The sequence below is a fragment of the Lissotriton helveticus genome, chromosome 2_1 (assembly GCF_964261635.1).
Source record: "Lissotriton helveticus chromosome 2_1, aLisHel1.1, whole genome shotgun sequence".
Taxonomy (NCBI): Eukaryota; Metazoa; Chordata; class Amphibia; order Caudata; family Salamandridae; genus Lissotriton; species Lissotriton helveticus.
The window spans coordinates 1,438,026,870-1,438,051,328 of record NC_136059.1 but is presented as its reverse complement, the minus strand read 5'-3'; the positions used below and the strand labels follow the sequence as shown (position 1 = coordinate 1,438,051,328).

At 50.4% G+C, this 24,459-nt stretch overlaps 1 protein-coding gene and 2 pseudogenes across 2 annotated transcripts in view; 1 reads left to right on the top strand and 2 right to left on the bottom strand.

Moving 5' to 3' along the window:
• The window catches only part of TRABD2A (TraB domain containing 2A), a 1,184,208-nt gene that overhangs the window by 359,644 nt on the left and 800,105 nt on the right, over nt 1-24,459 (bottom strand). The window lies entirely within an intron of this gene.
• LOC144820702 (18S ribosomal RNA) lies at nt 14,145-15,077 on the top strand (annotated as a pseudogene).
• On the bottom strand, nt 16,546-17,155 carry LOC144820709 (18S ribosomal RNA; annotated as a pseudogene).

Below are 24,459 nucleotides of genomic sequence, written 5' to 3'. Positions count from 1 at the left end.
AGCCCAGGAGCCCTACAGCCCTGGAGCCCTGCTGCCCCGGAACCCTGCTGCCCCCCAAGCCTTGCAGCCCAGCAGCCCTGCAGCCCTGGAGCCCTGCAGCCCCCGAGCCCTGCAGCCCCCGAGCCCTGCAGCCCCCGAGCCCTGCAACCCCCGAGCCCGAGCCCTGCAGCCCGGGAGCCCTGCAGCCCCAGAGCCCTGCAGCCCCCGGAGCCCTGCTTACCCCAAGCTCTGCAGCCCTGCCGCCCCAAAGCCCTGCTGCCCCGGAGCCCTGCAGCCCCCGAGCCCTGCAAGGGCAGGCGGTAGCCCTCCCGAGAAGGCTCGGGGCAGGCAGATTGGCGTCATTTCAGTCCCGGCCACCTGGTCGCCCCTCTCCCCTTGCCCATCTGGTCGCCCGCAATGCTTTCCTATGGGCCAACAAGATGGCCGAGCTTCCCTGGAAGCCCCGATGAGGTGCCATTCGCCTCCCGGATCCCAGCCAGGGCTCCAGGAGGTCGGGCACGTTTGCACCCTGGGTCCCCTCTGTCACCTCGTGTGCACGGATTACAAGAAAGAGTGGTCATTTTTTTCTGGATTACTAGGGTCAAGGGTATGCCAGGACACCCTCCTGGGGCTGGCGGTTCCCTGCTGGGGACCAGATGGGCGATGCCCGGGCAACACCTCCCAGGCGTCTGGGGCTCCCTCTTGCAGAGTACCCGGGAAGGGCTCCATGGGTCCCAGGCCCTGCAGCCCCGGAGCCCTCCAGCCCCGAAGCCCTGCAGCCCCGAAGCCCTGCAGCCCCGGAGCCCTGCAGCCCCCGACACCTTCAGCCCCAGACGCCTGCAGCCCCCGAGCCCTGCAGTCCCCGAGCCTGAGGTACTGGGTTTTTCAGAACCGGTACCGAACCGGTAACCCAGCGGTGCAGGGTACACCCAAAGACCTCGAGTACTTTCCTGATTCAGACCACAGAAACTCAGAGTCTTCTAGGTGAAGTCAAGGATCGATTTTATTGGCTGCAACCAAGTAACAGGTCCTAGAAGTATAACACACGGGATGTATATTCTCAGGAGACTGCTCAAATTTACAAAGTCAGGCTTCTCTTTTTATACAAAATATTGTGCTTTAGGCAAGCATTCTTCGAATTTTAGTATACCATAGACATGTTCCCATTACAAAGAAAAAGCAGAGTCATGATGACAGCCCACATTTCTGTTTGTCCAGCCCATAACAAATTACCCGGCAAGGCCCAACATTTCCATCAGATACCGGTGGACCCCCAATAAAAACGGGCACCTCCCCATCATAAAGCAAGTGAGAGAGAAAAGAGCAGGGACAGGTGTGAGCAAGATTCGGCAGGGTGTGTGTGCGATGAAAAGAGTTTTATGGCCTGTTGTGCCTTGATGCTATCTCGTTCGGCCACTGGGAGAGGAACTGACCAAACAGGTTCGGCCTGGGGCAATGGTTCCAACTTGCCCAGGTCAGAGATAAGTCAATTAAGGTGTACGTGTCCTTTGGAATCGAATTTAGCTGTATTATAAGCCTATGTAAAGGGCAACTCACAAAATGGCTGCCGTACACAAAATGGAAGCCAACGGTTCAGAACGAAAATGACGATTTCGAAGTGAAATCGTCACTCGAATATGCCGAAAATGCTTGTGCATAGTGTACTAGCCATTCTCGGTCTTTTGATACCAAATTCGTCATGTTACGACGAAGTTTAATTCTCGAGTCCAGAATTATTACACAAGTCCAGAATTTTCAGAACCACAAACCCTCCTTTTGCCCTTACATAGGCAATTAACCTAATCTCATTCTAATCTGAGTCCAGGTCTATATTCCTAAAGTCATTGAGATGCTGCTGTAACATCATTCTATTACTTAGTTTGTCTCTTGATACAGGCTTCCTTACACATGATGTGGCACAGAGGCCACATATTGCAGGAGCACACTGCAGGCACAGACAGAACAGGAAAAGAATGGCTAAGACCATCCCAATGACCATCAGAATTTTCCATCCCCAGCCGGATATCAGTTCCCAGAACCATCCCATTAACGACCAATCTCCTTTATCCACATGAATAGATTCGGAAATCTTATGCAGTTTGGAGATGGCCTGGTACACTGTTGGAGCGTTATCTGGGATGAAAACACGGCAACTCGATTGGATCAATTTACATACCCCACCTCGGTCTGCAAGTATGACATCTAAAGCGACCCTGTTCTGAAGGGTCATAAGACGATCCGACTCGAGCTCAGCAGTCAAGTTACTAAGGGCACCAGCAGTTTCAACTACGGTGGATTCAACTACCCTTGTCAATTGCCTTATGTTCCTGCTGTTAACCATGGGTCCCCAGAACTGCAGAAAACCCTTTACGAAGTCCCCAAATTCTTGACCTGCAGTGTCTTCTTTACTCAAGACACCTCTAACTATCCTTGTCTTGTGGTAATCTGCCGCTGCTGTGTAGGTGGGAGGCAACAGGAACGAAACAAAACATGAGCCCGAAAAGTCAGGGGGCAACCATGTATAGGCTCTATCATGGCAGATGAAATAGGTACCCTTAGCTGCTAAAAACGCAGGGGAAGTCTGAGATCCAAAAACATACGTTTCTGTACAGACACTCTTTCCTAACTGAGCTCTGGAATTCTTGCCAGTACCTTGCAGACATAGGTGACCCTGATGGGGTACAATCCAAATTGTGGACGATCTCTTAGCTTGCTGTTTCTCACTCGGAGTAGCTCCATATCCGGTCATGTTCCATCCTATGTATACTAGTGTCTCATCTCTCGGGATAGTCTCATAAGAAATATCTTCCTTAATCATGTCGACTATACCCTTAACTAGAGCACTATTTTTAGGATTGTCTTTTACAGAACGTAGGGGGTGGACTTCACGAGCATATATGAACATTGTTCTGTATGCCCACACAGAACCATTATGGCTGAAAGGCAGGACCAGATAAGGGATACCTTTATCCGTTGTGTGAGGCATAAGACATCACACCCAACAGTTAGTTGTGTTCATTACAAGTTGGTGTTGGTGCAAGAGCTGAACAAAGGAGTTATTAATGAACTCTAATCTCCTAGCGGATTCGTGTTCAGGAAGGGGTTGAAAAGAGTGTGAGGAAACAGTAGGAGGAGGTATGGGCGATGTAGTGGGAGCAAATGTTACTCGAAAAGAGAATAAAACATATCCTATTAAAAATATCATCACACTGAATAACATGAAAATGCACAATATCAAAAAGCTTTTCTTTGTCATTATTTTACATAATCTGTGTTTAAAGTTCATTTCCTTGGCAGGTCTCTCTATCTCGACAAACTCCATCCTCTCTAAAGTGCTGCCCGCGATGGGAGGTTGATTCTGCTAAGGAATGCTTCTGTAAATCTAGGGCAACTCCCTTGGACCAACCAGAACTGCCGACCTAACGTCGTCAGCTGCACCCCAAAGACTTTGGGCAATCGCGGCCCTAGCAGCGGAACCCGGATGGCGGTTCGAAAAAACAAAAATAAGCAAGATTCTCAGATGGGAGAGCTGCACTTTCAAAAATAGTACTTGGAGGGAAAAAAAACCACTTTTATTAGTTCGTATTTCTCGGCCTCAAATTGTATCTTTGCTTTCCTGGTATTGTATTGTCTTGGAAAAGGAGTTCAGGTTCTGAAGTGTCCAATCGAACTGATGGTTGCAAAATTTGATCGCTCTCTTGTTCAGTAACTGTTTCTTTTATTCGTGCATCACTGAAAGGCAGAAAACGTGGTACAGTTTTAGTTTCTGAGTCGGCGACACCCTTTTGGACCCACTGGTCATAAGGCAGAGGCAGAGGGATCGCTTGCAGTGGATCCCGTGGATCCAGTTTGCCTTCCCCTCCACTCGAACAGCTGATCTTGTGGAAAGAAGGACGAGGTGCGGTCCAGTCCACCTGGGCTGGTCGTTCTTGGTTCGCTGGAAGTTTTTCACGAGGACCCAGGATACAGGGTCGATGGCATGACCTGGAGTTTCAGAGACCGGAGGCAGGGTGTCATGAACCTGTTGATGCAAAACACGCAATTTAGCCGTCAATTCGTACAAATAATCAAGCAAAACAGGGTGTTCTAGTTCGCTGAACTTTGTGGGCCTTGGCACTCCCCATATGTTGGCCGGGCGGCCAAAGACTATTTCATAGGGACTTAGTTTCACTCGTGAATGCACAGTCATTCTGGTGGATAGGAGTGCTAAAGGGAGAGCATCAGGCCATTTAAGACCTGTGCTTGCTTGAATTTTGGCCAATTTTAACTTAAGCGTGCCATTCTAACATTCTACTAATCCAGCTGATTGGGGGTGATTTGCAGAGTCGAACTTCTGTTGAATGCCTAGCCCTTCACATACATTCTTCATCACACGACCCACAAATTCACTCCCATTATCAGTCCAGACCATTCTAGGCATTCCAAATCTGGGGAAGAATTCTTTCACAAGGGCTTTCGCTGTGGACAAGGCAGTATTGTCCTTTAGGGGATATGCCTCTACCCATCTTGAGAAGGCACAAACAACAACAAGTACGTATTTTAAGTTGTTGCACCTCTCCATGTGGATGAAATCTAGCTGCAAAACCTCAAACGGATACGTAGGAGGCGCAAAATGACCAGCTGGAGTTGGGGTTCCCCTACCAGGATTGTGTTTCAGACACACCATGCAATTCTTGACGACATTCTCTGCACACTTGGGAATTCCTGAATTTTGCCATACTGGAGCCAACAACTTACAAATCCCTTTCACACTGATGTGAGCCATTCCATGAGCCATTGTAACTACTGCAAGCACATATGCATCGGGTAACAACCATCTCTGATGCTCTGACATTCAACCCAACAACCATTTGCATCCATTCTACCCGTACTTTCTCTCCACATGTTCAACTCTTTCTCTGAAGCCTCAGCTTGAATAGACTTCACACTCTCTATTGTGTCTTCACACATTCCAACATCACCAACCCATCTTGCAGGGCCTGCAACATACATTCGGCTCATCACATTCCTTGCAGTTTCTTTCGCGATTTCGTCAGCAAACGCATTTCCACGACCAACATCATCAGTCACCTTCTTGTGAGCACTACATTTCACAATCGCCACTTGCAGAGGCAAGGTCAGTGATTCAAGAAGCTCATTCACCAACTGACCATGCTGAATCTTAGCTCCATGTGAAGTCAGGAACCCACGTTCTTTCCACAATCGTCCAAAACTGTGAGCCACTCCAAACGCATACTGGCTGTCGGTATAGACAGTCACTTTCATTCCTTTTGACAACACACATGCTCTCGTGAGTGCAATCAATTCTGCTGCCTGAGCTGAATTATGTGGAATACGTGCAGCTTCAACAATTGTGTGCAAAGTCGTGACAGCATATGCTGCAGTCGTGTCACCATTCGGGAGCTTGAAGCATGAACCATCCACCCACAGTGTACCATCACATTCAGCAAGAGGAGTGTCCTGGAGGTCTATTCTCCCTTTCGTTTCTTCTTCTGTTCTAAGAAAACAATCATGCTGTTCTGAAGCATCTAATTCCTCTACAATTGGTAACAAAGTAGCTGGATTGAGAGAGTTGCATCTTTTTATATGCACATGACTCGCTAACAATGTTAATTCGTAACCTGACAATCGAGCACTAGTTAAGTGCTGTGTCTTGGTTCTGTTCAACAACGTGTCTACTGCATGTGGAACCATCACGACTAACATATTATTCATCACTAGACCAGCAGACTGTCGAATAGAAACAGCTGCTGCTGCTGTAGCTCTTAAACAACTTGGCAATGCTTTAGCTACCGGATCCAAAGTCGACGAAAAATATGCACATGGACGCTGTTTGTCTCCAAACAACTGTGTCAGTACTGACAATGCACAGCCTTGTTTCTCATGGACATACAATGTAAAGGGCTTACTGTAGTTGGGGGTACCCAACACAGGAGCCGAACATAATGCTGTGCGGAATTCAGAAAAACTTTTCTGACACTCTTCAGACCAAGGAACGGGATTGGGTGTATCTTTACACGTTAATGCCACCAAAGGTTTGGCCAATAACGAAAAATTTGGAATCCACTGTCTACAGTACGATGTAATACCCAAGAAAGCACGCACTTCTCTCTGTGTTCTTGGCACACTTAATTTCGCTATTGCCTGAATTCTTTCTGGGGTCAGTTTCCTTCCCTCCTTCGAAAAGAGATGACCTAAGTAGGTCACATCTTGTCGACAATATTGCAATTTGGAAAGTGACACCTTGTGATGCAAATCACACAGATGACACAACAATGACAATGTGGCTTTCTTACATATTTCCTCAGTATCTGCAGCAATAAGCAAATCATCAACGTACTGTACAAGAGTAGCACCTTCAGGTAAAACAATCGTATCAAGCTGTGTTTTTAAAGCTTGACTATATATTGATGGACTTTCACAGTAGCCCTGTGGAGCTCGTTTAAAGCGGAAGCTTCGTCCTCCTAAACTGAAGGCAAAGATATCCCTGCTCTCCTCAGCAATCGGGATGCTGAAGAAAGCATTCTTCAAGTCAATCACCGAAAACCAGGTTGCAGAAGCTGGAATCATAGTCAATAGGGCAGTAATGTCAGGGACAACTGGAAATTGTGGCACAACGATCTTGTTGACCTCTCTAAGATCAATCACAAATCTGTAAACAGGTGGCTGAGAAGGATCAGTTTGTTTCAAAACAGGCAGAACAGGACTATTGCAAACGTTGCCTCTTGTTTCTTCAATGACATCTTTTTCAATTAGATCGTAAACGATCGCTAGCAAAGCTTTTTCACCTTCACTAGAAATTCTATATTGGGGAATTCGTGGCATTCTAACATTGGCTTTCAATGTTACAACATATGGTGGTATTTCTAAAAGACCCACATGGTTAGAACCAGTAGCCCAAAGAATATCAGGAAGAAACAACAATTCTGTTGGAAGTTTATCCCTTGACAAATACATTGGAGAAACCACTTTCTTACCCAAAGTAAGTTGTACTCCTGAAGGAGAACAGTACAAAGTCGCATACAATCTTTTCAGCAAATCTAATCCTAGCAAGTTTTCACCACAACCTGTTGTCAGAATAAGGGGTGTGTCGAATTCACAAGGACCAACAGAAAGAGACAAAGGGTCAGAAATCGGGTTCCTAACCGGGGCGCCAGAAAAACCTACAGAAACATTCATTTCGCCAGACAAAGGTGCGCCAGGGAGTTTGGAGTGCATAATAGAACTCTTTGTAGCACCAGTATCCAACAGAAAAGTCTCTGACACACCTGATGTAATCACCTCAACGTATGGTCCACTCTGATCTACTGGAACTGAAACAACTCCCTCTCTTTGTCTATGGTTGTCCTAGCAATCATTACCTTCCCAATGCTCATCTTCTGTATAGTAATCATCAGCATAGTACTGAGCTGTCTTACCAGATGCGTTATTCTGTTGATCAAACCTATTCATAGAATTTTGAGGTGGAAGGGGATGTGCGTTCTGGGGGACGTTTCCACGTCCTCTACCTCTAGGCGCTTGCTGAGCACCTCTACCTCTTGTGTTTGGCACATCATTTGCACGCTGTAACAAAATAGGGCAACTATACTTAAAATGACCTTCTTCCTTGCAATATGAACACTGATTGGGGCCTACAGGGACACGTGGTTGAGTATATTCGACTCTTTGCGAGTTCCTCTGATACTGTTGAGGCTGCTGATAATTATTCTGATAGTTATTCTGACCACCATTATTCTGGCCACCACCACCACGTGGCGGATATGCTTGCTGTAACAAAACCTTCGTTTTCAGCTCTTTAGTTTTCTTTTCTGCTCTATCTTTCTCGTCTTTGTCCCTATTTTCGTAATATTGTGCAGTAGCCAATATCTGTGCTGAAGAGGAAACTGCCCATGAACTCTCTGAATCTTTTAACTTCTTACACAACTCCGGAAGCAGATTGTGCACAAATTTATCGACGAACAAACGCTGACCACCTTCTGTGCTCATATCATGACCACTTTGGTCGACAAACGTTTCTTCAAACCTGGTGAAGAAATCAGACACCGTTTCATCTTTCTTCTGCTTACATGCAGACAATTTATCCCAGTTTACACGCATCGCAGGCATTATAGTTTTCATATAATCAATGATCTTACCAGGAAGTTCGGCTACTAAAGGCTCAGGTTTAGAACCACCAATTTGTAGGGCATCTGCAGCAGCAATATTAGCCCATGAGTCACCTAATTCCTGATCATGATCTACATGACGAATCTTTCCCCATAAAGGCTGTTGAACAACGTTCCCAAATAACATATCGATATCGGCTAAATTCATGATACATGACCCAGCAGTCTGTGACAACTCTTTGTAATACCCTGCAGGATTATTACGGGGATCAGGCAATGTCTGTTTAAGGGCTAAAACTTCAGCTCGCTTCCAAGGAACATGTACCCACACACGCTGAAAATGAGGCTGAATAGGTGGGTTAGCTTGTAGGTCCCCTTCCCTCCACTGTGGGGGGACTTCTTTCATGGGATACTGTCACGCCTTTTTCCTACCGGATGCGTCACGCTCAAATAGTGATCGAGAAGTGCCCCCCTTACTCCGGTACGACAACAATATCTCAACTGCTCTCTCGACATCGGGACCTACGATCATGCCCTCTGCGAAATCGAACCGCACACGACACAACTCGGGCGGGTTGCATTCCAGATCATTGTCTTCCAAATCTTCACAGAGAAAAACACACATTTGTTCAAAAACATATCTCTGCTTCGGTGCTCCCCATTGACGGAAGACTTCCATGACAGACTCCACATCATACCTTACAGCGTCGATAACCCATTTATGTGCTAAACGATTCAGTAAATCTCTCTCTCGATAGTCAGGCAGTTGACTCCGCAACTGTCTTCGTTCCGTGTTAGGGGTCGTATTAGGCGACCCGAATAAAGGTGAGAAAAGATTAGTAACAGTGTTGGCCATTCTCTGTCGAACGGAAGGAGAAACTGATGGAAGAACGGGCAGAAAAACAGGGTGAGATAAGGCAGGAGCAGAGGGAATAGCAGAGGGAGCATTAGGAAAAGTAGAAGGTGCACTAGGCAAAGTCGTAGAAAGCACAGGTGAAGCAGATATGATCGGTGGGCCTTGAGGAGGCTGCACCAGAGGGGCAGGAGCCAGCTGAAGAGTAGCTGGTGGGTGCTGTGGAGGAGCAGGAGGCAATGCAATCACAGGCTGCGCAACTAAAGGTTGCGGAGGTGCCGTGGCATTTGGCGCATAGGGGGGTGGCGAACTTAACAAATGCGATATTAGCGGATCTTTTTCAAGCTCTTTTGCTGCATCTTGCTGAAGAGGCGGCAAAACTGGATAACATTTATCTATTACCATTTTACGTTGCCTGTGCAACTGCTCACTCATCTGTTCTTCTTCATTGTCTTTATACTGCATAGCAGCTTGCATTATCGATATTCCCCTTTCTCTCTTATTTTTCTTCTCTAATTTAATTTCCTTCTGTTTGGCCTCCTTACGCCATAGGCGGAAAGAGTCAAATATCGCCGGCCGGGCTTTCTTCTTAAAAAGTTTAACTTCAAGATTATCTAGGATTTCGGTATCAAAGCTACCATATTGGGGCCATTTTAAAACACCATCTTTTCTGGTGTATTTGATCCACACTTCGTTATATGTGATGGGGCCTACTTCATGTTTCACATACAGTTCATAAGTTGGAGTTCCAACCGGAGGAACCGGACACGAGTCCTCCAATCGGGAGTCCCTTTTACTACAACCAAGACAAAACAAATTTCCAAGTCTGCTAAGACCAGGCATCTTCGCTCTCTAGTCTAGCTCCAAACTTCAAAGGATTATCGATTACGATATTTCTCGTGAATACACAAGTCCTTCGGCTTTGGCACTTGCAAGTTCCAAATTAATCCCAAAGGATACCCAAAACTAAGAACCAACTGAGGACTGGGAGACGCTCCACTTATACTTAACTGAGATATCGATGACGTCACCAGAAGACTCGTCTTAGCGTTTCGCTCTACCAAACTTCAAGGGTCCAAATCAGGGCGATAGCCAGGGCAGGAGTCCTTTGTAGCCGTCGGGAAGCGGGGAACCTCGCAGCAAAGACTTTCGGACCACGTCGACATGCAGGGGTCGTTGAAGTGGTTGGCCTTCCTCCAGAATTTTCACACGAAGCTCCTCACGAACCTCTGGCTGGACCGGTACCGCTTGTATCGCCCCTCGTTGGGCGCCAACTGAGGTACTGGGTTTTTCAGAACCGGTACCGAACCGGTAACCCAGCGGTGCAGGGTACACCCAAAGACCTCGAGTACTTTCCTGATTCAGACCACAGAAACTCAGAGTCTTCTAGGTGAAGTCAAGGATCGATTTTATTGGCTGCAACCAAGTAACAGGTCCTAGAAGTACAACACACGGTATGTATATTCTCAGGAGACTGCTCAAATTTACAAAGTCAGGCTTCTCTTTTTATACAAAATATTGTGCTTTAGGCAAGCATTCTTTGAATTTTAGTATACCATAGACATGTTCCCATTACAAAGAAAAAGCAGAGTCATGATGACAGCCCACATTTCTGTTTGTCCAGCCCATAACAAATTACCTGGCAAGGCCCAACATTTCCATCAGATACCGGTGGACCCCCAATAAAAACGGGCACCTCCCCATCATAAAGCAAGTGAGAGAGAAAAGAGCAGGGACAGGTGTGAGCAAGATTCGGCAGGGTGTGTGTGCGATGAAAAGAGTTTTATGGCCTGTTGTGCCTTGATGCTATCTCGTTCGGCCACTGGGAGAGGAACTGACCAAACAGGTTCGGCCTGGGGGAATGGTTCCAACTTGCCCAGGTCAGAGAAAAGTCAATTAAGGTGTACGTGTCCTTTGGAATCGAATTTAGCTGTATTATAAGCCTATGTAAAGGGCAACTCACAAAATGGCTGCCGTACACAAAATGGAAGCCAAGGGTTCAGAACGAAAATGACGATTTCGAAGTGAAATCATCACTCGAATATGACGAAAATGCTTGTACATAGTGTACTAGCCATTCTCGGTCTTTTGATACCAAATTCGTCATGTTACGACGAAGTTTAATTCTCGAGTCCAGAATTATTACACGAGTCCAGAATTTTCAGAACCACAAGCCCTGGAACCCCGGAGCCCTGCAGCCCCGGAGCCCTCAAGCCCAGGAGCCCTGGAGCCCCGGAGCCCTGCAGCCCCCGAGCCCTGCAGCCCCCGAGCGCTGCAAGGGATAATTTTCCTCCGGATTACTAGGGGCAAGGGTATGCCTGGATACCCTTCCGGGTCTGGCAGTTCCCTGCCGGGGACCAGGTGGGCTGTGCCCGGGCAACACCTCCCGGGAGTCCGGGGCTCCCTCCTCCGGCCCGCGGCGTGGCAAAGTACCCGGGACAGACTCCATGGGTCCCAGGCCTCTCAGCCCCATAGCCCTGCAGCCCCCGAACCCTTCAGCCCCCAATGCTTTCCTATGGGGCGACCAGCTGGCCGGGCCTCCCTGGGGGTCCCGATGAGGTGCCATTCACCTCCCGGATCCCAGCCAGGGCTCCAGGAGGTCGGGCACGTTCGCACCTAGGGTCCCCGGAGCCTCGTGGTGCGCAATTGTTCCCAGAAAGAGGGGTAGCCTTCCTCCGGATTACTAGGGACAAGGTACTCTGGGACCCCTCTCTGCCTAGCGGTCCTCAGCCGGCAGCTGGACAGGCCAGGATGCCGCCCCAGCCCCGGATCCGTCCCTGGGCCTGCCGCGTGGCAGGATGCCCTGGATGGGGTCCGGGAGGGCCCAGACCTGGGGTCCCCGTCCCCCCGGCCTGCCCCACTGCCCGGGACGGGGGTTCCGTTGTGGGTTCCTGGCCTGGCTGGGTTCAGGAGCCTGGCTGGGTTCAGGAGCTCCGGCCGGGGCTCCGTCCTGGGTCCTGCTGCGTGGCAGGGGGCCCGGGACAGAGACCGGAGGGCCCGGGGAAGGCGTCCCCTGAACCTCCGGGCTTGGGGCCCCCAGCTCTGGCCAGGGGCCCGGCCGGGCCCCGGGTCGGGCGCTCCGGCACTGGGCCCTGTCCCCCGGCCTGCGGCACTGCCGAAGGCTCGGGACGGGGTTCCGTTGTGCCCGGGGAGCCTCCCCTTGCTTGGCTGGGTTCAGGAGCTCCGTCAGAGGCCCCGGGGAGGGCAGCCTCCCCACCCCGGGCTCTGTCCTGGGTCCTGCCGCGTGGCAGGGTGCCCGTGACGGGGTCCGGAGGGCCCAGGGAGGCTTCTCCTGCGCCTCCGGGTCTGGGAGCCCCGGCGGGTTCCAGGGGCCCCGCCGGGCCCGGGTCGGGTGCTCTGGCCCATGGCCCTGTCCCCCTGTCCCCGGCCTGCCGCACTGCCAAGGGCCCGGGACGGGGTTCCGTTGTGCCCGGGGGAGTGTCCCCGTGCTTGGCTGGGTTCAGGTGCTCCGTCCGGGGGCCCTGAGGGCCCCGGGGAGGGTGGCCTCCCCATCCGGGGCTCCGTTCTGGGTCCTGCCGCATGGCAGGGTGCCCAGCAGGCCCGGGGAAGGCTTTCCCTGCGCCTCCGGCCCTGGGAGCCCCGGCTGGGTCCAGGGGCCCCGTCGGGCCCTGGGTCGGGTGCTCGACCCTGGGCCCTGTCCCCCAGCCTGCTGCATTGCCAAGGGCCCTGGTCGGGGTTCCGTTGTGCCCGGCAGGCCTCCCCTGCTTGTCAAGGTGTCCGGGGGTCCCGGGTCAGAGGGCCTGTTGGGGCCCCCTGGCAGCCTCCATGGCTGGGGCCCAGGTGGGGCTCTGGGCCTTCGGTCCGCCATGCCCCGGCACCCGCTCACTCCTTCATTGGGGCACAGGGTGTCCAGACGGCTTCCCATTTGTGCCCGGCCATCTGGTCGCCAGATCCCCCTCGGCCATCTGGTCGCCCGCAATGATTTCCTATAGGCCGACCAGATGGCCGGACTTCCCTGGAAGTCCCGATGAGGTGCCATTTGCCTCCCGGATCCCAGCGAGGGCTCCAGGAGTCGGGTACTTTCACGCCTTGGGTCCCCTCTGTCACCTCGTGTGCACGGATTACAAGAAAGGGGGGTAATTTTCCTCCGGATTACTAGGGAGAGGGTCAGTCAGACCTCCGTGTGGTCCGGCGATTCTGAATGAGGGGAAGGCAGGACCCGGGCCCGCCCGCCTGGGCCCCCAGGGGCCCGGGTACGCAGCTGCCGCTCAGCCCCTTGCCGATGGTCCTTTTTCCCCGAGTTTTCTCAGGCAGAGCTCCGTGAGGTCCGGCGATGGCGAGACGGGGTAGGCAGCACCCGGGGCCCGCCTGCCGGGGCCCCCAGTGGACCAGGAACACACCTGCCTCTCAGCCCCTTCCCGATCGTTTTTTTCCACAGAGTTTTTCCCCTCAGTCAGACCTCAGTGAGGTCCGGCGATTCTGAATCAGGGGAAGGCAGGACCCGGGCCGGCCCGCCGGGGCCCTCAGGGGCCCAGGTATGCACCTGCCTCTCGGGCCCCTACCCGATGGGCCTTTTTCTCCGAGCCTGCTTGCCCCGGGAGAGGGCAGGCAGGGGATGCCTAGCCAGCATCCCCTCCCCTGCGCAGGGCGGCCTGCCAGGGATGCCCCAGCCGTACTCTCCGATCGATTGGGCACTCTCGGTCCGTTTAGGGATGGACTGCTTGGCCAGCCTCGGCTGTTGTTTCAAGCAAAGAGCTTCCACCCCGCATGGACCGTCCGACTCGAGGGCCCTTTAAACCCAGCAGAGCGAAGGCCAAGCGGCCCCGGCAGCTCATGCCCCCCAGTGGTCCGACCCGAGAAGGAGGGGTCGGGTGGCGCCAGGCCCTTGGATGCCGCTGCCCAGCAGGTCCGTAGGCCCCGCACGCCACACCGTCACCCCTCTCTGCCCAGCACGTTTCCACAGCAGCTCGGAACGACCGTTCTGAGGGGTGCCGCTGCCGCCAGGCTCCGACACCCCTGCGTCTCGCTCAGGCTGCGCCTCGGCCCGCCTCTCCCTCCCGGGGGAGACGGCTGGGCCTGCCGGTGCCCATGCGACCGTGCCTCTCCGCACCCCTCCAGCGAGCCCTCCCGCCCAGGTGGGTGGGCTCCTTCCCCCTGACAGGCTCCCGACAGATGGAGGGGGCGCCAAAGGTGTCCGGTCAGGGAGATGGACACGCGGTTCCCACCCCGTCGTCAGGTGCGGCTACCTGGTTGATCCTGCCAGTAGCATATGCTTGTCTCAAAGATTAAGCCATGCATGCATTTAAGTACACACGGCCGGTACAGTGAAACTGCGAATGGCTCATTAAATCAGTTATGGTTCCTTTGATCGCTCCATCTGTTACTTGGATAACTGTGGTAATTCTAGAGTTAATACATGCCGACGAGCGCTGACCTCCCGGGATGCATGCATTTATCAGACCAAGACCAATCCCGGCTTACCCGGCCGCTTTGGTGACTCTAGATAACCTCGGGCCGATCGCACGTCCCCGTAACGGCAACGATACATTCGGATGTCTGCCCTATCAATTTTCGATGGTACTTTCTGTGCCTACCATGGTGACCACGGGTAACGGGGAATCAGGGTTCGAATCCGGAGAGGGAGCCTGAGAAACAGCTACCACATCCAAGGAAGGCAGCAGGCGCGCAAATTACCCACTCCCGACTCGGGGAGGTAGTGACGAAAAATAACAATACAGGACTCTTTCGAGGCCCTGTAATTGGAATGAGTACACTTAAAATCCTTTAACGAGGATCCATTGGAGGGCAAGTCTGGTGCCAGCAGCCGCGGTAATTCCAGCTTCGATAGCGTATATTAAAGTTGCTGCAGATAAAAAGCTCGTAGTTGGATCTTGGGATCGAGCTGGCGGTCCGCCGCGAGGCGAGCTACCGCCTGTCCCAGCCCCTGCCTCTCGGGGCCCCCTTGATGGTCTTGACTGAGTGTCCTGGGGGTCTGAAGCATTTACTTTGAAAAAATTAGAGTGTTCAAAGCAGGCCGGTCGCCTGAATACTTCAGCTAGGAATAATGGAATACGACTCCGGTTCTATTTTGTTGGTTTTCGGAACTGGGGCCATGATTAAGGTAATACCTCTGCTAACCAGTGCTTAGTGCAAAGAGGCAATAACACCCAGGGCACTTGAAAGTTTTTTTAAAAGGTCTCCAAATAGAAGCAGGTCCACTTATTCTTGACAATTCAATGATCCAGCTTTATTTGTACACTAGAAGACAGCCAACATGTGCTTCATCCTAGACGACTTTCTTAACCCCTTGCATGCGGGGCTCATTCCCCCGATGTGCTCGGGGGAGGGGGGCATGCAGAGCGCCCCGGTGCTCATGCCGTGCTCAGCTCGTCATGAGCCACGGTGGTCGGGTGGTCATGACCACACCCGTTTGTGTAGAATGTTCGCACAGCAGGGGAAATAGCCCAGCGTGCGAGCGTTCCAACGGTCATGACAAGCTCAGCTCGTCCTGAGCACACGAGCACCGTGGCTCATGATGAGTTGACCTCGTCATGAGCATTCAAGGTGTTAAGACTGTAGGTTCAATGGACACATATATGAATATATCTTGCCAATGGAAATGGTGCCCCCCTCATGCCTTTACTCTAGAATGGTTATGTTGTGGTAGACACTGTCACAGGCCGAAATGGACCAAAATCCAACCAAACGGGTGTATTCATCACCAACAAGTGATATGCTGAGTAAAACACTCCACACATGTGCGAGTCTATGGTACTACTGAGGAATATAATATAAAAGGAGCGAAAGAAGAACACATCTGAATAGGTGCTGATGGAAGACCTAAAGAGAGATGGTCGGGCATCTGAAGCCTCCACCCCCGAGAGACCGCCACAGCAAGAGAACCCCCAGAGGCCAGGTCGGGATGGGGTATTCCTGCAGATTCAGAGAGATGGGGATATATTACATATTTACACATGGGAGGGCAGGGATCTGGAAATGACGCCCCTGCGAAACGCCAACACACACCGCAAGGTACAGGGGAGGTGACTTTCTGAGCTCAATAGATGCAGTTGGGAGACAGCAGTGCGGGCAGCAGGGGTAGGGAGGGAGGTTAGTTTTCTTTTTGGGGGGGAAACTGAGGCCTGTTTGGAGGAATCCTTACCGGAAAAAGGATATGACAGATGGAACTCAGACTCATAAATGTATATGATGTAATGTGATGCACTGAACATGACCATACTTTGCATTTACTTGTAACGCAATCAGCGGAATAGCTGAATGACATGTAGAAGGCAGTAAAGTTTGTTTGAAAAAAAAGAACACATCTGAATAGTGGTACAACAGTGAGTTAAAATATGCACTAGACCCCAAGAAGAAGTGGTAATACAAAAACAAAAAGCACTTCGCTCCCAGTCATGCAAGGGGTTAAGAAAGTCATCTAGGATGAAGCACATGTTGGCTGTCTTCTAGTGTACAAACAAAGCTGGGTCATTGAATTGTAAACGCTTCAGACCCCCAGGACACTCAGTCAAGAGCATTAAGGGGGCGCCGAGAGGCAGGGGCTGGGACAGGCGGTAGCTCGCCTCGCGGCGGACCGCCAGCTCGATCCCAAGATCCAACTACGAGCTTTTTATCTGCAGCAACTTTAATATACGCTATCGAAGCTGAAATTACCTCGGCTGCTGGCACCAGACTTGCCCTCCAACGGATCCTCGTTAAAGGATTTTAAGTGTACTCATTCCAATTACAGGGCCTCGAAAGAGTCCTGTATTGTTATTTTTCGTCACTACCTCCCCGAGTCGGGAGTGGGTAATTTGCGCGCCTGCTGCCTTCCTTGGATGTGGTAGCTGTTTCTCAGGCTCCCTCTCCGGATTCGAACCCTGATTCCCCGTTACCCGTGGTCACCTTGGTAGGCACAGAAAGTACCATCGAAAATTGATAGGGCAGACATCCGAATGTATCGTTGCCGTTACGGGGACGTGCGATCGGCCCGAGGTTATCTAGAGTCACCAAAGCGGCCGGGTAAGCCCGGATTGGTCTTGGTCTGATAAATGCATGCATCCCGGGAGGTCAGCGCTCGTCGGCATGTATTAACTCTAGAATTACCACAGTTATCCAAGTAACAGATGGAGCGATCAAAGGAACCATAACTGATTTAATGAGCCATTCGCAGTTTCACTGTACCGGCCGTGTGTACCTAAATGCATGCATGGCTTAATCTTTGAGACAAGCATATGCTACTGGCAGGATCAACCAGGTAGCCGCACCTGATGACGGGGTGGGAACCGCGTGCCCATCTCCCTGACCGGACACCTTTGGCGCCCCCTCCATCTGTCGGGAGCCTGTCAGGGGGAAGAAGCCCGCCCACCTGGGCGGGAGGGCTCGCTGGAGGGGTGCGGAGAGGCACGGTCGCATGGGCACCGGCAGGCCCAGCCGTCTCCCCCGGGAGGGAGAGGCGGGCCGAGGCGCAGCCTGAGCGAGACGCAGGGGTGTCGGCACCCCTCGGAACGGTCGTTCCGAGCTGCTGTGGAAACGTGCTGGGCAGAGAGGGGTGACGGTGTGGCGTGCCGGGCCTACGGACCTGCTGGGCAGCGGCATCCAAGGGCCTGGCGCCACCCGACCCCTCCTTCTCGGGTCGGACCACTGGGGGGCATGAGCTGCCGGGCCGCTTGGCCTTCGCTCTGCTGGGTTTAAAGGGCCCTCGAGTCGGACGGTCCATGCGGGGTGGAAGCTCTTTGCTTGAAACAACAGCCGAGGCTGGCCAAGCAGTCCATCCCTAAACGGACCGAGAGTGCCCAATCGATCGAAGAGTACCGCCGGGGCATCCCTGGCAGGCCGCCCTGTGCAGGGGAGGGGATGCTGGCTAGGCATCCCCTGCCTGCCCTCTCCCGGGGCAAGCAGGCTCGGAGAAAAAGGCCCATCGGGTAGGGGCCCGAGAGGCAGGTGCATACATGTTGATGATAAAACATTAAGAATAAAGGTCAGAAAGAAAATAAGTAATGGCAGTATATTGCTCGACTTACCCTGGCACTGAAGAGAATTACTTTTTAGCTGGATGTGTACAAGCAATTAGAAGAAATGCCATCACTAAAAGTGCAAGAGAACCAAGAACTGAAGTGAGCTTACTTTATTGCTATGCTGCACAGAGCAAAAGCAGAATGTGAATGAGTGCTGAACAGACCAGTGATGAACATACATATATGCACACATATGTCTTCTAAGGTAGACGTGCACTGCGCAAGACAAACGTGCATCACCAGGCATGAGAGTGAAAACACAGCGCATTTGTAAAAAAACAGTCTCTAGGTGCTGAGGTAAAACGCACATGCATATCTAAAATTACGCAGTGCTAGAATCAGGTATCTATCACTATGCATGCACACGGAGAGATAAATATGTACAACATGCATCAATAGATGGGATTTTTTTATATGGCATGGGTAATGTTCACACAGGACCGGAGGTGCTTTTCAGCTGTTAACCACATAGGTTCAGCGCTAGATGTGCCATGCGCCACTACCTACGTACAACTGGGCATATTTATGAGCCCCTTGTGTTGATGCTCCAGTGGGACAAACCTTGAAATCATATCTATGAGGCCATGCACTCCTTGAAACCGCTTCCAGGTCTTCTGCTTGGCTGCTGATTTGCAGTGAAGCATCCCTCGGGCATCGCTGATCTAATTTTAAATCAAAAAATTGACGTAGCGGTACTAACGTAATCCTAGCTCAACAAAACTTTATCGCCTTACATTGATCTACTTGTTTCCCCAAACTACAGCATTGTCAGACTAGACAGACAAATAAAAACAAGCATTTACAATGCAATGGTCTCTGCATTATTAAAGGTAGAGCTATTGGCATTGCTCATGACATTTTTTTTCATTTTTTTTAAACATAAATAAATGGTATTGTCATTTACAATGGCAATAGGTGAGCATTAGAGAGTAATAGAGACAAAGAGCCACACACACAGAGAGAGCCACACACACACACACACAGAGCCCCCCCCACACACACACAGAGCCACACACACACAGAGAGCCCCCCACACACACAGAGCCCCACACACACACACTAGGCCCCACACACACACACAGAGCCCCACAAACACACAGAGCCCCCCAAACACACACACAGAGCCCCCCCCCACACACACAGAGCCCCCCCCACACACACACACAGAGCCCCACACACACACAGAGCCCCCCCACACACAGACCCCCACACACAGAGCCCATACACACAGCGAGCCACACACACACAGCGAGCCACACACAATCACACAGCGAGCCACACATACACAGCGAGCCACACACACACACAGCGAGCCACACACACACATAGCGAGACACACACACACACACACACACAGTGAGCCACACACACAGAGCCCCCCACACACACACAGTGCCCCCCCACACACACAGAGCTCCACTCACACACACACACAGAGCCCCCCCCACACACACAGAGCCCCCACACACAGAGAGCCTCCCACACACACAGAGCCCCCCACACACACAGAGCCCCCCACACACACAGAGCCCCCCCCACACACACAGCGAGCCACACACACACACACACACACACACAGCAAGCCACACACACACACAGACAGAGCCCCACACACACAGAGCCTCACACACACAGACAGAGCGACACACACACACACAGCGAGCCAAACATACACAGAGAGCCCCCCCCACACACACAGAGCCCCACAGACACACAGAGCCCCCCACACACACAGAGCCCCCCCACACACAGAGCCCCCCACACACACACACAGAGCCCCCCACACACACACAGAGCCCCCCCACACACACAGAGCCCCCCACACACAGAGCCCCCCCACACACAGAGCCCCACATACACAGACAGAGCCACACACACACACAGCGAGCCACACACACACAGAGCCCCCCACACACACAGAGCCCCACACACACACAGAGCCCCACACACACACAGAGCCCCACCCACACACACACACACAGAGCGGTCGCGACTAGGACAACACAGGCACCTGTCACAAATCAGAACCAGATAACAGAAAGCAAATGGCGTTGGTTAGAAGCACATGTTCAAAGTCAAATTCAAAGGTCGGAGCCTAAAGGGTAAAAAACATAGGTCAAAGGTCAGGAATAATGAACATAAACTTATTCCACAGATAAAATATAATGTGGGAGGCCCAAACCGAAAGAATCAAAATCCAAAAATGTTCCCAAACAAAGGTGACTGCTGGTATGAGTCAGCTAATAACTAGTCTTTTTCTGTGAGTGAAACTTAAGAGCTGTCCAGCTGCGCGCCTGAATGTATTGCGGTGTCGGAATAATGACACCAGGACTCAGTATGTTTGCCTGGGTCGGACGGATAAAAGAAGCGGCTCCGAAATAGCTGTGGAGCCGGAATCCCTCAACTTTTCAGCACTGGCAACTGGGGAAGTAACAACACTGTGCTGTGTGTGCAGTTCCCGGACTTTGTTGGATGCATCACCTGAAGATCAGGAAACACATAACCCTATAGTCCCCTCTCTATGTCTGACTGAGACTTTTGTCCCTCCCCACTGTTTATGGTGCACATCTGTCCCACAAAACTTACAAGTGAAATGGTTCAGGCAGCTGACGTCCACAATCTTAGAACGGAACCTCATGGCGACTTCAATTGGGCAAAACTATAACACATTATTGGGGGTGCCAAAGGAACGAGATACGTTACATAAAAGAACGCTGTCTATGGAAACGCGCGTGTCTGTCTATCCACCCACCTATGGCCCGCCTCTCATACAGGCTCTCCGAATAGGCAGCGGGAATTGCTTGTCTTTGATTGTGATTGGTTCAGTTTAGTTGTGCAGCCGCTGTTGGAGCAGGGTGTTCACAGTTCATTTTAACCTTCGTGCGCAGTCAGTCTGGGGTACAGTGAATGAACCATAATCGGTATTGAAAGTAGATAGGGAGTTACCCATTTTAAACAAATTATGTATTCCGCCGCATATACGAGTGCTGTTTTTAAATGCACACTGAACATTGTATTTACTTTTTTTTTGCCAATACACATCCGTAATCACCAATCATTTCTGCCCCCTGCTTCTCGGACGAGTTTATGGCTTCCAAGCAATGTTGTCGAAGATAGGAGAAAAAAAGGGGCGAACGGGATTGGGGAAGCAGGACAGAACGCAGAAAAAATGGGGTGGCAGGGTGTTGCTGACGAAAGGAAATAGAAGGAAAATTGAGACAGTATGAGGGGAGAGCGAGAGAGTGGAGAGGCTGGGAAAAGGAGAACGATAGCGGGATCGGGTTGGTAGAAGGAGAGAGAAAAGAGCACCGAAAAAAGGAAACAACAACAAACGCAGGAAGAGACCAAAACAAGCACTCACCTGAGGACGACTTCTTCCGGCGGCGGTCGTGTTGAAATGGCTTCAGCAAAGCGCCGACATTTTCCGATTCGGGGGCGTGGTTTTCGTTCTCTCCTCTTCCCATTGGCTGGAAGGTAAAATTCCAGCCAATGGGAAGAGGAGAGAACGAAAATAAGAAAGAAGAGAAAAAACACGCCCCCGAATCTGGAAAAGACGGGGCTTGAATCGAGTGATGCCCCTCTCCTCCAATGGCTGGCCTCCGTTTAGGAAGCCAGCCAATGGAGAAGAGAGGCGGGTTCAAGCCCCCTAACTAAGAAACATTAAATCTTGGAGCTCCGCCCACTGCTTACGCAGTGCGACGCAGTCCTCGACCTAAAAAGGGAGGCATCGCCTGCCTTTACCGCTCCAATCTCACCATTACGCAATTAAACTCTAATACATCTTACTCCTGCGATTATCTTGCTCGTTCCATTATAAACAAAGCGAATCTTCCATGCATTTTACACACCTTTTCCCACCCTCCAGGTAAGAACAACACCACCTTCACAGACAACTTAATGGAAATCATCTCTGCAAATGCTTCCCCCCAATCCAATGATTTATTCCTGGGGGACTTCAATCTGCATTGGGAGGATATTAACAATAGTCAGTTCAATGTCTTTGAAGAATTCCTAGCTGAACAAAATCTCACCCAAGCCTGCACTCTCCCAACTCACTGCAAAAGATCTACTCTAGACTGGATCATCTCAAGGGAAAAGGCCGTCAATATAATCTCGATTTCGCCATGCAACTGGTCAGGCCACCATTCTATTACCTTCTAAATTCTAGCAGTTGTATAGAAAAGATCTACACAATTTGTCAAACCAAAGAGAAGGATTATAGATTAAAAAAAAAGACCTAGACTATAAGAAACTGGCTGGGTGTTGTGAGAAGGCTCTTCCCCCATTCTCTAACATTACAAATGTCTGCAAACTTACGGACCACTACAATGCAACAATGTCAGATAATAATCGAATCAGTTGCTCCTCTAAAATTGAGAAGAATCACAGATAGAGACAAAAATCCTTGGTTTGTTAGTGCCCTGAACGAGGAAAGAAGAGAGCTGAGAAAAACCGAATGTAAATGGAGACAACACCTATCATCCCTCCAACTAAAACTACTAAGAAAGACCAGAAACACATACAACAAAAGCATTCTCAAATCAAAAAAAATACTTCTTTAGATTGGAACTGGAGAATGTTCATAATAGACCACGTAAACTCTTTGAAATATTAAATCTGCAGTCGAATAAATTGGCCAAATCCTCTTAGTGTAGAATGTAAATTTGAACTTGACTAAAACTGCTGAAGAATGTTTCTATGTGATTATGATAAATTAAATTGTATCCCCATCATAAAAAAACCAACATCGAACGCTGCTGACCCAAATAATTTCAGGCCAGTATCCAATATTCCCGCATTAGCGAAAGTGCTAGAAAAATGTGTGCATCAACAACTGTGCCAACACATCTCTAAATGTAATATTCTGGACGGCTGCCAATCAAGTTTCAGACCAGTCCATAGTAGGGAAACTACAATACTTCCTATAGTGGATGATGCCTTGCAAGCTCGAGACCAAGACAAAGCTTGTCTTTTAATTCTTCTGGACCTTTCATCTGCGTTCAACACTGTAAACCATGATAAACTGCTAGATTCACTTGGAAGCAGGATTGGACTGTCGGGAACTGTTCTCAAATGGTTTAAATCTTTCTTAGAGAATAGATCACAAAGATTTTTAGTTAATCAAAAGCTATCATAGCTGTCCCCTACTCTTATTAACCTCTACATGGAACATCTGGCTGACAGAATACGACACACCAACATCTTGCTTCAATTTTATGTTGACAACACAAAGATTTACATTAAAGTCTCATCACTGGAGGAGATCAAGTCAAAGAATGAAGAGCTAAAGATGACCATTCCAGCATATGCCAAAGAATTGGTGCCCCACTTGTGCACGCTGTATGCAGCATCAGTTGAAGAGGGTGCGCTTCCCCCGACGACAAACCAAGCACTGGTGGTGTCACTGCCTAAGCCTGGATGGGACGCAATCGATATCACAGAGTACCGACCGTTATCGCTTCTGAACACAGAGTATAAAATTCTAAGTAAGATCTTGGCAGCGAGATTAATGCCCTACCTCAATAAGATAATACATGTGGACCAATGCAGGTTTGTGTTGTGTAGGAGTACAGCACATAATGTGAGGCGTCTATATCAGATAGTGTGGGCCCCTCTAGAGCGTTTTCCAGCTGCAGGCTGCCTCTCTTTGGACCTTCGTCAGGCGTTCAATACGCTAATTTGGGAATATATGTTGGAGGTCTTGGGTCAGTATGATATACCCTTCGAATATCTCGATCGGATCAAGCTGTTATACGCAGCCCAGACGGCTGGCGTTAAGACTGGTAGACATATATCTAATGTGTATAAGATTTATAGGGGCACGTGCCAAAGGTGTCCGCTTACTCCGATGCTTTTCATACCGACATTGGAACCACTTGCACATAAGCTGCGCATGTCAGCACAGAGTTGGGGCTTACCCGTTGGCCCGACACTATATGCTGCGTCGTTATATGCGGATGATATAATATTGTACACCCGTGATTTATATGGAGGACTCTCCATTCCCGCAGCGCTCTTTGTGGAGTTTGGGAAAATATCAGGGCTCCAAAGAAACTTTGCCAAATCTGTGGCTTTTTCTTTTAAGCAGCTAGAGACTCCGGGCACATTAGCTTTCGGGAATAACGAGATGGAAATAGCCCGACCACCTTTAAATATTTAGGAGCACATATATATAGAACGCAGCACAACACGGTAGAGGGTAATGTACAGAGAGCGATAACTGCACTACGTTCACAAGTGGCATTTTGGATTACTTTGCCACTGTCTATTACAGGACGCCTAGCCATTGCAAAGATGGTAATGCTGCCTAGAGTACTGTACTAGTTCACAACGATCCCAATCTTTATCCCCACAAAACTGTTCCAGGTACTTGATTCCCTATTAATAGAACTGGTGTGGGGCATGGGTCGCTGCAGATTGGCGCAAAAAAAGTTACACCTACCGACTACGGCTGGGTGGGTAGGGGCCTCGGATTTCAGGGCCTATTGCATGGCAAGTCACCTACAGTGGCTCGCATACAGGCTTGCTGACCATAATTTGCAAG